The 14,517-nt window shown below is 37.9% G+C and overlaps 1 protein-coding gene across 16 annotated transcripts in view; it reads right to left on the minus strand.

Moving 5' to 3' along the window:
* NRXN1 (neurexin 1) overlaps positions 1-14,517 on the minus strand; it is a 1,149,661-nt gene that overhangs the window by 497,724 nt on the left and 637,420 nt on the right. The window lies entirely within an intron of this gene.

Genomic DNA, 14,517 nt, shown 5'->3' on the forward strand with positions numbered 1-14,517 from the left:
CAACAGGAATAAATTTGAATTGCTACAAGCAAACGGGTATGCATGGTCACTCTAGTCAAAACACATGTATTTTTTTTTCCATTGTTCTAGCCCCAAAGCTTATCACATTCATATTGATATATACTGCAACTGATCCCTCATTACTAGATGGAGAAAGGGACATTAATCAGATTTATGTCAAATACAGGAAAGTATTTTTTTTTTCCTGAGTGTTCAGAATGTTAAAATGTTTTACTCTAAGGTCATAATACATTGTATTTCTACAAACTTCATCACTATGTCTGCTGTGGTTTGCATGCTAAAATAGTAGTTTTTAGCTTTGCATGCTAAAAGAGCAGTTTTCAATTTCAAATTGGTTGTACATTTTAGTAAAGATATAATTTGCATCCCTCCCTTCCTCTTCACTCTCTAAATGGAGGTACATTAAAATATAAATTCATACAATATTAGATCAATGGGAAAGCAAAGCCTTTCTTTTGGCTATTAAGCAAAGAATACATCTTAAGAACACCATAAATCATGTTTGTCAGAAGATTCAAAAGACTCATTCTGTATAGTTATCTTGTCTAGTATTTAGAAAGCATAGATATGAAACAATATTATTCAGTTTGGCTGCATGTATCTGATTTGCATCTGGCCATCTCTTTTTTAATCTGAGTTTTCACAAGATGAATATAATTAGCAAGTCTCAGTTTATCTTCAAAACCACTGAACTATGTTGATTACCTCCAGGATGACATCATCTATGTGCACCAGAATATTTGGTCTCCTAAATAGGGTGATTCAGTGGATTTTATAGCTAAACAAGTGAATATTGCAAGTTAAAAAGTAACAAATCAGTCAGCCATGCAAGATGCATAATTCATTGTAAAGAGATAAGTACTGTCACTTTATCTGTTTCTTTATATTTTTTTCCTTTAAAGAAACAGCCTCTTTAAGCAAATCTCAAATGACGCGGGGTGGCCAGTTTATCAGCCCATGGCCATTAATAAAAAATTATAAATAACCAAATTCTATGGGAGAACAGTATGAATATATTCTCTATATTGTTCTAATTTGAGCTTCTTGTCCACATCTCTTTCTTATGTGCTCTCAGGATACGAATCCTTCATATAATGAATTATCCCTGACCCACATTCTCAAAGGGGCTTATTTGGGCAAGGATATTTGACTTTAAATGAATGATAATGAAAAAGATCACATTTAACTTGTCAGCAATAAAATAAAATACATAATTTATAAGGGAATATATTATTTAGTGATATCCAACTTTTCAATAAATTGTACAAATCCAAAAGTGTAGTTCTGGGATGTTAGGGGCTCTCTTCGCAGAAACCGTAACAAGATAATCAACCTAATTTCCTCCAAAATACTAGTTTGTGTCCCTGCAAATTCAAATTACAGCCCAGGGTGAAAACAAAGATAGAACATTTTAATAGGGAGAAATGTATTACACTGAGCTGATTATTTTCCCAGAGAAAGTCAAACCATGAAAATAAACAAATGAATGAAGTATGTCTGGGTTAAAACTGGCATTATCCAAATGCTCGCACCTTCATTGCTACTACCCTTGCCTGACCACCATCATCTCTCATCTGGATGAGTAAAGGAGCTTTTCCTATCTCATTGTCTTCCTTTCACTTACGCTCCTTCTTCCCTCTCAATTATTCTCCACCCAGCAGTTAGCATAATTCTTCTGAGAGATAAGTCATGTCACTCTTCTATGATATCTCACCATCACGCTTAGAACGAAATGTAAAGTCCTACCCATGACCATCAAGGCTCTGATGATCTGACCACAGGCTACTTCTCTGTCTTCATCAACTGCCTACTTATTCCATTATTTGCTTTGCTACATCCACATTGACCTTTTTAATTCATCCTCACTAAGTATATCCAGCCCCCAAGATTCCCTCTAAAACGCCCCCTCTACCTCCTTTGTCATGGTTCAATCTCTCATTTGATTAGGATCTCCATTCAAATGTCTTTTCCTAATGCTATCACATCTACCATAGCCCTCACCCACCCACCCACCCACCGCAGGATGTGCTCTGTGGTAGATAATCTCCCTTGACGGTTGCCAACAATTCCTCCCACTGGAAGGTGTAATCCACTTCCTCACCCTTAAATCTCGCTGGTTTGTGACCTGCGTTAACCAGTAGAATGCAGTGGAAATGGCACTGCCAGTTCAAGACTACCACTGAGGTGGCCTGGCAGCCCCCAGTTTGCTTTCTATGAGGAGGCTTGTTGCCATGCTGTCAAGAAGATCAATCCGGGCTACTGAATAACACTGTGGGGAGAGAGAGAGATTGAGAGAGAAGAGAGATGGGGAGGGGGGAGAGAGAAGGAGAGAGAGGGAGAGAGAAGACATGTGGAGGAGTACTAAGGCACCAAACATGGAAGAATTCTTGGACTTATCAGCCTGATCTAGTGCTAGCTGAATTCATTCAAGTGTTTGACCCCAGGTCATGTCACATAGAGCCAAAACACCAGCTAAACCCTTCCCAAATCTCCAACCCACTGAATCAGGAAAAATAATATGCTGTCATTTTAAGCCACCAAATTTTGGTATTGTTTGTTACTAAGCATTAGATAAATAAAATATTTTCTAACTCCAAAAAAAAACTGGCATTATCAGAAATACTTCTACAATCATGAAAGCAAGAATCTGAACTTTGAATTGGCAAACTCAAGCCAGACATCTCATGAGGACCTGTTTCTCAATTTCTGTAAGCCATCATTTAAGCCTGGCTGACATAATTTTTTGTTTGTTTGTAGGAATGTCTTTATACTTGTCTAGTCTAAATTTTGTATTGAAAACACACAAGCACAGCAACATAGTTCAGACCTGTGAATCAATCTAAATCAATTACTTATCAAAGTTTAAATGAAGGTTTGATTAGTGATACACTATTTCTCAGAAAATTGTTGGTTTAACCACAGCAAAACCAAAATCATAAATATAATTAGCAGTGTAGCAAAAGCAGAGAGGCTGATCAGCTCAGAGAAGAAAAACAGAAGGTGGTACATAGAAAGACCTGTAGAAATAAAATACACACAAATTTTTCACCAGATCTCTCAGCTATTCTCAGTTCCATGTGGAAGTGCACTTTTAGCTTGCATACTGCTCCCAAACTTGCAACATCAACTGAAGCCTACCATACTGTTTCTGAAAAAGTATGCATCACTGGCCAAACTACAAAATCCAACACCTGGAACTAAATTCTCATCTGGCATAAACTAGCATTTTCAGCCCATTATCCCATAGTTTTCTGTTTTGAATTCTTGACAAGGCAGAACTATTTATTCACTCTTTGATGAAACATGTTCTCTCTTTATTCAAGCCCTCTTTTCTTCCTAGAATTCTGCCTCCTCGTCTATCACAGAATCCATAGTTCTTTTATGTGACTATATCTTAGCCCATTTAACAGAAGTAAGCTCTTGAGAGCAGGAACATTTCTGTACTACTCAGCTTGCGAAAGGAATTGTGTTCTGTGACTTCCCAAAAACTTAGCATTGATCAGATTCCCTCTATCAAAACTCATTTATTTTTGCTCTACATGCACACATCATCCGACTTTTCCTCAGTGTTGGTTTTATTATGCCAGTTTATCCTTTAATATTATATGAATCTGTGCTTACAACAGAGTATTTTCCTCTACCTTTAGCAACAGCAAGAGAAGTCACTTTAAGAAGGTAAACAGCTAGAAATGAAGGGAGAAAGAAGGAGGGCAGTGCCAGTTTCACTTCTCTAGAAAGGAAATACAGATCTGGGATATGGAACATTTTCTGATAATTAATCTAAAATCTTTACTGAGCATCTACTGTATCTATTAGCTACTGAGGAGACAGCAGTGAAAAAGGTAGAGTCCCTGCCCTTGGAGAGATACTTTCTGTGCTAAAGGAGGTTGTAGTGCTGGAGATAAACACAAAAATCATCAAATGGTTGTGTTATTCAATGTTATTAAGGAAAAGAAAGGATGATCAGAAAGAGGGGAGCCAGGAGTCAGGGAAGAGCTCTTTGAAGCTCTAAGAGACATCTAAGCAGATATCTGAGGATGATGAGGAGTCAATCATGTGGGAAACTGGGTGAACGCCATGGTGCCTGATTTAGAGATCACCAACTGCAAAGGCCCTGAGGTTAGATCTCGCTTGCCCCAGTACAGAGCTGAAATTTTCCAGCTCAAGCAGAACAGCATGAAAGGAACTGGTGCCAGATCCTGTTGGGCTTGGTGGGTTATGATGAAAATTTTGATTTTTATTTGCAGGTGAGAGGCCACCAGTAGAGGGTGTTAAGCAGAGAGAAGCATGACTTTCAACCTTCAACCAAAAGAGGGAGGTGCAAGATAGAAATTCAAGAGGAGATAAGGCAGTGTTTGCAAGTCGGTGAGAAGTTCTCTTGCCCTGGACCTAGAAACTCTGACACTGATGAGGACTGAAAGCCACCCTCGTCTCAGGTCACTGTCTGAACGCAGAGGTGAGAGAGGATGTAAATGACAACGAAGAGCAATGGTCTGTCCAACGATGGCTCCCCAAGTCTCAAGATCTGGCCATCTGTGATGCCAAGGAATGTTTTCTTCACAAACAACGCCAAACACCACTTCACTTAATTAATCTGAAGTCTTCTATTAGGACTTTGTAAAAGCCCAGCTCTGGCCTAAGCTTTAGAGAGGATTCAAGAATACTGTACCTAGCTCTAAGGAATTTAACCTGAGTTCATTTATAATATGAAGTTTGTGGCTCCTATCAGAGCTTCCTCCTTCTTTGCTTTGATTCTAGGTCCCTGCCTTTTTTTTTTTTTTTTTTTAACTCATTATTTACAGATTAATTACAAGGAGAGACCAATTATTTTCCATTGAGCAATGTATTTATGTTTACAAAGCACAAATCATCTCTCGTATCCATTCCATTTATATACTTTGTTCTACTTTCTAGTAAGAAGTGGGAAACCTACTCATTGATTTTAAAGGTTTCCAAATATGTATGAATGAGAATTGTTCTTGTTGTTGTTTTTTTGTTTTCCATGGGCAGGTACCGGGAATCGAACCCGGGTCTCCAGCATGACAGGTGAGAACTCTGCCACTGAGCCACCGTCACACCTCCCTAGAGGTTTCCATATATTTAGAAACAAGAGCCTGGGTCTCAGGAATCAGGAAATTCTGTAGTTTATACTACTCTTCAGGCCATAGCATGTATTTTGCTAGGGAAAAAAAAACCAGCCAAACCAGTGATGATGTAGCAGGCAGGCCTTGCCCTCTTTCTGGTTTAGCTGTGCTCTCTGTGGAAAATCCCCAAACCCCCTCTCCTTGCAAGCAAGTGAGATAAGGCACATTTCCTGGTATAGAAACCCCCTCTCCCAGCCTTCAGAAACTGGTGAAGATGCACATAGGCAAGAAAAGACATTCCTGGGGTAGGGGCCCCTCAATGGTTCAGCTGTGGGCCATTCTCAAATCAACCAATTGTTTACCTTGTCTTTAACATGTCAAAGAGTCTATAAAAGCTAAGGTTGCCTTTTGTTCGGGGCTCAGACTTTCAGAGGCTACTCTCTGAGCCCTATGGCCATAGCAAATAAAACCTGCTTCCCGAAATTACGGATCCTTAGTCTCAGCCTGTTCTAACTTCGAGAAATGTTCCTGGAGGCCTGCAGCCTTGTTCCTGGTTTTCGTGCTACAATGAGCATGCTCTGCCTCCTGAGCTCTTTTGTGATAGCAATAATTAGCTTTAAAATATTCTGTCAAGTTCCAAAGATGCAACACTAAACCCTGATTGCTTCTATTATAAGCCAGTCGTTCCTCATAACAACTGGGAAGCTGAGACTTTATACTGGAACGAACTTCTTTTTGTTACATTTTCATCAGTGTTGTGCCTGGGAGTATAAGCCTTCATTTAACCTACATGCCTGGATAACTGAGAAGCCTCACCTTAAGGCTTATTTAAATTCTTAATATCCATTCTGCTCAGCAAACTTCTAGTCCTGCAGCTACTATCTAGCTGCTGGCTTTATAACCGGTGTATTTGGTTTTAAAATATGAAGCTACTGTTTGGTGACTATGGCTACCCAATTTCTTTAGAGGGCTCTGGTAAGATGGGAAGTTAGAAAAATCACTTGTCTTAAGGGCCAGAATGAGCACATAATTATATACAGCTTGATCTTTGTAAATTAAGATTAAGTGTCTGATGTCAAACCTTAAATACACTCTGTTCTAGGCTTTGTTTAGATTTGCTTTCCTTAGTTAAAATGCTTCACTTGGCTTCCTGTTATACATTTACTGCCCCTTTCTTCTTGTGAATTTGAACAAAGGGTTTCCAAAGAAGTGTAAGCAACATGCCTCTGGGACGACAAGCTGCGGTACTGCACAGGTCACCCCTGCTGCCTGCCAAACCTGCTCACCTTTCCAAGGCGCACTATTGTTTTCAGAGGCTCTCCAACATACAGGCTCCAGAACAGGAGGCATACTGAGCAAGACAAACTGTGAACCTCTTTATCACATCCCACCCTCTGTTTGCATCTATTTAAAAATCATTTAAAAATCATTTCCATAGGTAATTGTTTGTACCGACAGCTTTTGTAGTACCTGAAATAAAATGATAGTATTGGAAGGACGTGCGTCATGTACTTCCTGGTAAACGAGTCCTGCCTTTTTTATTTTCTTAACTGTTTTGCAGAAGTTCAGAATTTTACTTTTCTTAGTACATAAGCTTCCTTACAAAAATACTTTCTGGTAAGATTGCAAAAACTAAATCTTAAAGGGCTGTGAATGCTACTGATGGCGTTGTTTACTTATTGCAACTAAAACAAGACTGTATAGGTGAACTGCTTAATTCTTCCAATAAATAAAAATGGTACAGATGGCTTTATTAACTTATCCGGGTACTCATGCTTCAGAGGAAGACAAAATATATATATTTTAAACTTCGCTTAATACAACTTAATCTAACTTTGGATGTATTTTATAAAAAAGTACACTTACTTTATGCAATTTATTCTACTGCAACGCAGGATGTTATATCTTGTTTTCCATGTTCACATCTCCCAGTATACAGTGACATCCATTTGATAATGGAGAGAAATTTTAGAAGCATAACTGAGTTCTACTAGGACAATTTCCACATTTAATGCAGCAATTCTTTAGAGGTCAGTCTTGTAAAATCTTCTCTCCCATGTTCCCTGAGGGAAGTGGCTATTTTTGTTGCATTCAGCCAGAAAAATTCCACTGCAAATTCAGTCACTGACCCATGTCCAGGGAACAGAATATATTCACCTAAACCTCAAAATATTTATATGGCATGATACATTTCAAATGGAGTCCATTTCCTGTGCCACCACAGTAATTGACAAAAATGCATCCTCTCTCCTCCACACTAAACTTCTGCAAATTCAGAACCCTTCTTTCAAGATTTGAAAGTTTAAAATTGTGTATCCAGTTAGAGCATTTAAATGTACATGTAAGGGGAATGAAAGATGTATTTGGCTGTTGCGTTCTAAAATGTGAAGAAAATCTTCTCACAGCTGTATTTGCTATGTCTTGATTCCCAAATTTTATCATGAGAGGAATAGTAAGTTGAGAATGATGCTTCACAAATTAAGAGGGGGGATTTCAAATTACAAAATGTCTTGCCTAATCCACTAAAATACTGACATCATCCAAATCCATTTAAAATAACAATAAAATAACTTTAATAATAATTCAGTAATCTCATGAAATAATAGGGCAATGTCCAAATTAGAAGGCATCAGTTTTTAAATATATAAAGTTGTGCATAAAAAGTTAAGTTAGTGAATATTTCTTTAGACAAATTCTCTACATGTCATTATGGAATAGTCTAATTTTCAGGGAAAAAAAATTATGCAATTCACATTCTCAAAATAAAAACCCCACAATATTTTGACAACAAATCAATATCTCTCACCGTTCCTGTCCTATGTAGAAACAGCAGAGATGTCCTTATTTGGGGTTCTGATCATATAGTCAGAGTATGTATGACCCTTCAGAATGGTTTGCATGAAGATTTGTGTATTTGGAGATTACGTTTCAGGCAGATGTCCACAGAGTACATGGCATTAGTAGCTTGATCATCACATGCCCTCTATAACTGATGTAGCAAAAACCAAATAGGATGTTATATGGCTCTCTAGCAAATTAAGAATGATCCAACTATCTAATCCAAGTCAATCCGGCAAAAGCTTCCTGTCCTCACTTCCACTAATAAATGCACAACCCTTGGGTTCTGTTGTTACAACCCCAGGGTGCTAAGAGTAATATGTTCTAATACATAGTAAATTTCACGTACTGTTCAGTTCTCCATTTACTTAATTTGCTTTCTTCAGTCATGTCTTGGGAAATATGTCTGTCTTCAGAGAGAAGCATTAGATTTAGAATTTGAAATTTAGAATGCTAAACTTGAAAAATAGAAAAGGGGGAAAGTAGTCTGTTTGGAGGAAGACAGAAAAGATCTGAAATGGGTGCTCTAAAGCTTAACTCATTGTTTCACTTGCCTCCTTTTTAGAGGCAAATTTGTAATGCCTGTTTTCCCTGAAAGAACTCAGCTCCAAATTCTTTCAAGTCCTTTCATATAAAAGAAACTCTAATGAGATGAAAACTGAAGACAAAGGCAAATTGTAAACAAGAACAAAATAAGGGAGTATTTTTACTTGAGAGAAATTTTTAAAAATTAGGTTTAATGTAAAAAAAATTGTGAACGCATTTAAATGACTTTACTTTGTAAACTGCTTTCCATCATAAAGGAGTTCAATAGATATTTTCTTAAATGTTGTCTCTTGTAGGGGACCCTCCTGTACAATTGTGCATATAAACTGCCCTGCTCCCTAGATGACTAGAGTCTTAGCATTTGGTTAGAAGGGCAGTGCTTCTGACAAAGGGAAAAAATTTTACTCTGGAGACACCCTGATTTGGATTTGCGTCTCTGCAATGACACTTGTTAGATTGGTAGCTTTAGAAAACAGCAACAAAATAATGATAATCCTCGCCTCAGCACGAACATCTCCATGCTGAGATTTGTATTCTTCTCATTCAACATTCAGAGAAATCCAACGTAATGGGTACTGTTATTAAATCCATTTGAACAGAAGAAAAAGAAGTGCAAGGAATTCAAGTAACTTTCCCTCATTATATACCATATATATATATTTATAAAGTAAATAAATCTATATGCTTGTATTAAATACAATATATGTCTCCATTCATATATCTTTGTCTTTTTGTGATTTTTGTACATGGAAGAGTAATATCAACACCACATACCCTTTTCATAAATCACTTTACTATTCCAAATTCAACTTTCCATTTAGAATTAATAACAATAATAATAGGATCGTTTTCACAACTCCTCAATGATTAGTCACCCAAGAAGATGTCAAAATGTGCAATTTTTCCAAAATACAGAAATCATCTTTATTCAGGAGAAAAGGGGGATAATACTCTTGCAAGTTAGTTTTTTTAAGAAGATAAAACTAGATCCATGGGAAATAGATCCAGTGTAACTCAAGCAATATTTCTAGAAATAATATTTTTTGTTAAAAATTCCCACCGTAGAGCAGTGAGTGAAATATCCAAAATTTTGTGGATATTACCTTATGAATAATTGAGGCAACTCAGCAGCAGCCCTCCCAAAGGAACTACTCAGTTCCTTAGACCATATGAGCTATGTGTGTCCCATCAGCGTAGCTTCTCTTGTGGGGATGATGAAGTAATTCAAGAGGGACACAGTGATCAGATGAGAGGCTATAGAATTAAAAAGGGATCAAAATACCTGCCACTTGTGCTACCTCTTAAGAACTTCAATTATATACCTATTATGAAAAATTACCTTGATTTACATATTAATATTCTGCATTTCAGCATGGGCCCTTTATGTTCACATACAACAGAATACATTCTGACACATAGATTTAACCTATGTGATTCAGCTATTAAACTAGAACTTGAGAGTGGGAGAAAAAAGAAACAGAGTGAATACAGTGGTTCCCATTGTTCTCTTCAGTGCCTTGGATTTTAAACCCTTGCCTGTCACTCAATTGTGCTCTATTTTTGTCAGTTTGCCTGATCAGTCCTGATAGAGAGCTTAACCTAGTGTGAGCCAGGGGGTTGGTTGCCTTTAATCCTTTGTTTTAATGTTCTCAGCTTTCTGGGGTGAGGTGTCAGTACAGATTTTGGGTGTCTGTCTATAGTTCACTTTCATCTCTGTGATTTCTGGACAAAAGAGACTAGTAAACCATTCTCTATGCCAGCACTGTCCAATGGAACTTTCTGCAGTGATGAAAATGTTCTTTATATGCACAGCACAATAGCCCATGTGACTCCTGCATACTTGAAATACGACTAGAGTAATAAGTTACTGATGTTTAAATTTTTATTTAATTTTAACTAATTGCATATTAATTTAAGTAGGCACAGGTAGCTAGTGGCTACAGTATTGAAAGGCACAGCTCTACACCCTGCCCCAAATTTCTAGGAAAATACATGCTGGAGAAGAAAGAAATAACATATCTGTTTCTCCAAAGTCAGGTCTACCAATCCCCAAAGTTCATTTCTCTGTGCGTAGATTTAGTGAATATTGATGAGGACATCTCCAAATATGTGCCATTTAGTCACTCTGCTTTTCATCTGAATCTCTTGCATCCACCACAGCTGCTGTTCTAAGCTTTCTCTACATTCAAGGCTCTTAACTCCTACTCACTCTCCTTCATGCTCAGAAAATGTTGTAAAGCCTCATTCTCAAAAGAGCCCAAGGCCAAATGATATTAGCTCTGTAAATACCCACATGAGTAGCATTGCACATCAATTTCTCCCTCTTTTTCCATCCCCCACTCTCCCTGCTAACAAAAGATACCCTTCCTTTTCCATGGCTAATGACATCTACCTGTGTCATTATACCTGTGACATCTGTTTATCCCCTCCTACCTCCTCTGGTCTCTGCTCCATTATTATCTCCTTTTTCTTTTTGAATCTTCAATCTTTATCTACCTACTGACTCCTTCACTTTCTAAGAACAAATAATTCTCTCTGGTCCTCTCCAGTAACAATACTCAATGCTGTCATAATTATCATCCTTTGGCTAACCATTTCCTCTGACATTCTGGGTTCTACCCAATTCACTTTGAGCAGTGATCTTATAATCATCCCACCCAAACTGCCTCTGTTATACCCCTTGGATCGCTCCTTTATCTCTTAAATTTCTCATTCTTTTGTTGTTGTTGTTCTCATTGGTTAGTTGTGTTTTTTTTTTTAAATAAAAACATTGCTTATTGTAAAATTTAACATATATACAAAAAGCAATAAATTTCAAAGTACACTGTAACAAGTAGTTACAGAACAGATTTCAGAGTTTGGTGTGGGTTACAGTTCCACAATTTTAGGCTTTTCCTTCTAGCTGCTCCAAGGCACTGAGACTAAAAGAAATATCAATACAATTATTCAGCAGTTATACTAATTTGTTAAATGCCATCTTCTCTGTTATAACTCCTCCTTCTCCTTAATTGCTCATTCTTATTTGATATTCTCCACAATTCCATTCCCTGATACTGGACATTATTTTAAATCAGGGATGAGCCATCAACAACCTGTGAAGTCCAACCCGATGCCTGTTTTTAGTCTGGCACAAGAGCTAGGGTGACTTTTTACATTCTAAAATATTTTACATTTTTAGCATTCAAAAGAAGACTAACATTTCATGACACAATAAAATGATAAGAAATTCAAACTACAGTGTCCCTAAATAGTTATTGGAACACAGTCACACCCATTTATTTATGTATTGGATGGCTGTTTTCATGCTACAGTGACCGAGTTACAACAGAGGCCATATGACCTCCAAAGCTGACCTCTCAAAGAAATAGTTTGCTGACCTCTGCTTAAGAGAGTTCTTTTAAATTTTCTCCCCCAATCATCATACCTATTTCCCATCATTATTATGTAGTGAGACAAGGGTTAACAATTGTTGAATTCCTGTTATATGTTAGGCAATAGTCAGGCATTTCAGAGGCATCATTGTATGCCGGTGTGCAGATGTGAAATCTGATGCTCAGCCTAAATAACTTGCTTCAAGTATTGCCTGACATTGGTCATACTTCGTGGGGCACTCTTCCTCAATTGTAGCAGGAAGACAATAAATGGGCACCTCACCCATGCTCACAACCTAATTAATCACCCTTGACCCTGACATCATTCCCTGCTACCTCAAAGCCATGAGGTAGTAGGGACTCCTACCCACTCCTCGTCCCCACTCCTTTAGCCATCACTCTAGGTCATAAACTAACGACCTGTTGCCTGAATTATTGCATCTTTTCTATTTTACTAACTTTATTCTCCTTTGCCTCCATTTTTCACTGCTATGGTCACTGATCTCTCCAGAGGAGAACTGCTAACCTGTCTTCGGCACAGATGTATATCTCTGTAAGGATCTTGCAAAATGCTTCCTGAGTTCTGACTTTGCCACTCCTCTGTTCAAAAGCTCTCCATGCTTGCTCAGTGCCTAAAGAGTAAAATTCTATAATTCTTTTTTTAAAAGTATGTTTATAATCTGGAATCTTCTTATAGGTGTATCCCATGTTGTTCATGGTTCCTCTTCTTTCTTCTACTTGAAAAACCTATCCCCTTCATTTAAACCTGATTAATCCAAACAAAAGAGTTTTTATTCTCTTTTTCCTGAGCCCCTATTTGTTTTATTCTAATCGCCCTGCATGATAACTATCAGTGTACATGCCTTATCTCCACAACTCTGCTGTCACAGCCTTGAAAGCATGGACCCATCATCTTCTCTCTGCACAGAACTGCTCACAGGACCCCGTACAGGGGTGGATCTTGTTAATCGTCTACTCCGTAGTTTTACTCATCCTTTCTTCTTGCAAGCAGAACCCCAGTTTGCTCCACGTACTCAGGGAAGTCCACCCCCCATATCTAGCAGCTTAGTCTATGCTAATCAAGATAATAATGTTTTTATTGAAATGCAGAGAGTGCCTTCAGAGAATGGGCTTCCTCCTTAGCAAAAAGTGACATATGGAGAGAACATCCGTCACTGCCTGAAACAGCTTCAGCCATCTTGCAACACTGAAGGCAGGTACAATTAACAGGCTCAAGTTATCAAATGGAAGGATGGAAAGCTCCATAGTCTCCAATGACTTCTTTTAACAGCTGAATTCACAATCCAACTTCAGTAGACTGAAGACCAAGTCAGTCTTAATTTTCAATTTTGTACTAAGGTGTAAAAGAAATCTGTTACTGTGTAAGCTACTTTTAGTAGGGTCTTCTCTTACCTGCAGTCTTGCAAACACTCTATTGAAGTAATTCAGTGTTCAGTAAATACTCATTGGAACTTAACTGAATAAGTGTGCATTTATATACATATATATACATTTGTTTGTATCATTTTGCATTATTACATAACATTTCATTTGGTTGTGTTTTTGGAAGCTCCCAGGAGGAAGAAACATTTCTTCTATATATTTCCTCAACATTAAACACAGTCCAGCTGCCTAATGTATGCTTCTGAATTCACTAACAACTCTTAGGTGAAAGGCAAAGAGAGATAACTAGCAGACGGAGGAAAAATTCCTTTCTGATTTCGTCCCAGGGCATCATGGGCATCAAAAATGCAGTGAAACTACACATCACCCAGATCATCCAGATATCAGTCAGAGAGGAAAGGAAGGAAGGAAGGAGGGAGGGAGGGAGGGAGGGAGGGAGGGAGGGAGGGAGGGATGAACAGGTTGCAGAGGTCAGTTGCTTGCTACTTAGGCAGTTTGAGAAATAAAAAGCAGATGGTAGAGTTTTTGCTTTTTCCTCTTGGCCACAAAACCCCTGCTAATTGTAGTAGCAACTGAACAAGCTGCTTTTTCATTTCCCCAGTGACTTTCCTCTTCAACACCACCACACCTTCTGGTTGCTCCTTGCATCCAATATTAAGACAACTCCTGCTTTTCTCTGTGCTTGGACACTCCTTTTCACATGACTTCTTCATAGGAAGATCATGAATCAATAAACTCCCTCCACACCTCTGAGGACATCTCTCAAAACTGAACAAGACTCCTTGAGAGAACAACAGGGAGCTACTTTAAGTTAAAAGTGGCGTGTTCAGAATAAAAGATTATATTCCTTTGCATGCTGGATGCCAGGCTTGAGAGAAATAAAATAAAATGGGAAGGTTTTCTTTAAGGGCCTGTTCTTAACTTTGAAATGGGCTACCTTTACAGTGAATCAGAGCAGATTTTTAAAAATATATATTTGCTCAGTTCATGAATCTCGATCTTGTGAAATGGAATCAGTATAATCAACAGCAGTTCTATTTTGGGACTGCACTGTTTAGAACTTTCTGGAAACTCCATAAGACTGTATCTTTTTTCCTCCTTACAGTTGGGACTTGTTTTTCCAGAAATGGAAACAACATTAAAAGTGCTGAGAAATTTGCTAACCCAGCTTGCTCACAATTTATATCTCTGCCAGGATGCAGCATTGTATTTACCAAGATTAAATTATCTGCTGTCAAAACGCAACGAAAATC

This window comes from Tamandua tetradactyla, chromosome 17, assembly GCF_023851605.1.
Source record: "Tamandua tetradactyla isolate mTamTet1 chromosome 17, mTamTet1.pri, whole genome shotgun sequence".
Taxonomy (NCBI): domain Eukaryota; kingdom Metazoa; phylum Chordata; class Mammalia; order Pilosa; family Myrmecophagidae; genus Tamandua; species Tamandua tetradactyla.